The 2,128-nt window shown below is 38.4% G+C and overlaps 1 protein-coding gene across 1 annotated transcript in view; it reads right to left on the minus strand.

Moving 5' to 3' along the window:
- Positions 1-1,297, minus strand: part of SATB2 (SATB homeobox 2) — a 183,514-nt gene extending 182,217 nt beyond the window's left edge. The window contains exon 1 of the mRNA XM_008564650.1: positions 313-1,297. The gene's annotated coding sequence lies outside the window, so the exon portion shown is untranslated. The remainder of the gene's footprint in view (positions 1-312) is intronic.
- Positions 1,298-2,128: the final 831 nt, after the last annotated feature.

Here is a 2,128-nt window from a genome sequence, read left to right on the forward strand (position 1 = left end):
ACCACCACTCCCCCACCCCCCACCCGTCCCATCCCAGTCAAACGAGGTAGAGAAAATGCACAATTCGAAGTCGGTGGGGGCAGTGTCTCAAGTAAATCAACCCGTGGTGGTAACTAAAAGGTGTTTGGCTGTAAAGAAACAAACTGTAAGTTTGATGGAGAAACTTTTAAAAATCTGTAATATAGTGTCGAAATAGGAAGGGGTTTTTGCAAAAACCAACTATCACTGTCAAACAGTCCGTTTTCAGAATGGGGAAAGACATATTTCTTATTAATAGCTTAACAACGATAATAATGCTATTTCCTTCCTTACCTTGGTGTGGAACTGCGGAATCCTCCTCCGGATCAATGTCCAGGAACTTAGAAGAATTGGTGGTATTAGGACTTCAGTACTTCTGGGGGGAAAAAATGCAAATGGTTTAGCCAGGATCTTTCCTGTCTGATTCGTCACTATTATTATATCTGATGATGCGAATGGTTGGAGCGATTCAATCCTAAGTCATTAATGAGCTATTTTATAAACACCACTGTCTGAAGATCTTCATTTACATTTTGCTAAGGAGCACTTCTCTAACCTTACAGGCTTGTGTCAACAGCATGATTACAGTACTTCAGTTACACTCTTATAAATAACACAGCCGTATTGTTAATCGGTTAATATTTTATAAAGTGTAAATATTTTATTATGTTTTGAAGAGAACTGTTGATTCTAAATTATTAAATCCCTGAGAAGGCTATTTAAATAAAGTATACAATTAAGTAAAATTAAATGTGTGTTGCAGCTAGTTTTCAGATTCTGCACTCTTTTAAATTCATTGATTTTTCTCTCTATTGGAGTTTCCTCTTGTCCGTATTTAACAGTGAAAAAAATCTGTCATTTTGGACAAAAAGGCTGAATTATTTTAAATTGCATTTAATATAAAGGAAAATGTCAAATATAATGAATTATTACCAGAAGCATATTTTGAATGTTTTCAGATTTATGTTTAGTAACACATTTTACAAGTTTCTTTCGATTTGAAAAAGGAGAATTGTAGGAAGTTTTGCAATGTATGCTGGTGTGGGGTTTTTTTTTTTTTTTTTCCTTGAGTTTTGTCCCTTATAAAGGCCTCTTCTGTTTCAAATTACATACACGCCTTACTGCACAAATTTTGTATTGACCATATTTAAACTGAAGTAAGCGTTTATTTCCAGCATGTTTAATTTCTACAATAAGAGATATTTTAAATAACATTTTTACCTTTTGCTGGGATTTTCTACTTTTTAAACAGGAAACAAATAAATTTGATGATGATTCAAGCATTTTTGTTTGGTTTCGTTTTGTATTTCTTAAATGGATTATTTCCAAACATTTTTTAAACAGAATCACACTCAAGAAAATAATTGGTTTAGTTACGTTTGTCTTTTTTTAATACTTTGATCCAAATAGCATTTTTGCGGACTACGAGATAGTTTGCTTCAGTGCTCAAAACATAAAGTTCACATTTGGGGGACATTTTTATCCCTCAGTTTGCTTCTCACTGACGTTTTTGTCGGGAATCTGCTTAAACTCCCCCTCCTTCGTTCTCCCACCCCCAGGTTTTTTTTTTTTTTTAATGTCATTTAGTCAAAGGTCGCCTGTCTTTCATAATCACGCTGAGATTTGTTATTTTTAAAATCAACGGATCATTTCGCTGGGCTTAAACGTGCATGATTTTTTATTTCCATCTTCCCTTTTTTCCCTACCTCTTATCAGGCCTTTCTTCTCCTTTTTCTTATGGCTTGCACTTTTAATGAAAACATTTCTTGCTGTCCCTCTGTCAACACTGAGGTTTTTGCCGTTCAGACCCTGGAACCTGGTTATCCTTCCTTCCCGGATGCCCGTTCCTGACGACCTAGGCCCGACCGCCCGGACGTAGGGTGCAGGATGCCTGGCGCGGGACTTAGACTCTCTTGGCGGGGCCATCCCGACCGCTGCAGGCCCAGCATCCATCCCCAGGCTCCCTGGCTTTCACGTTCGGCCACTCAGGCAAAGAGGCCCTCCCGGCAGTGCTCTGGCTCTTAGCACCTGAAAGTTGTGCTGCGTTTTCCCTCCACCCCGGGACACCCAGGGAAAACTATGGAAACTGTCGGCGTCAAAAGCCTTCGAC

Source organism: Galeopterus variegatus, unplaced genomic scaffold (assembly GCF_000696425.1).
Source record: "Galeopterus variegatus unplaced genomic scaffold, G_variegatus-3.0.2 Scaffold189, whole genome shotgun sequence".
Taxonomy (NCBI): domain Eukaryota; kingdom Metazoa; phylum Chordata; class Mammalia; order Dermoptera; family Cynocephalidae; genus Galeopterus; species Galeopterus variegatus.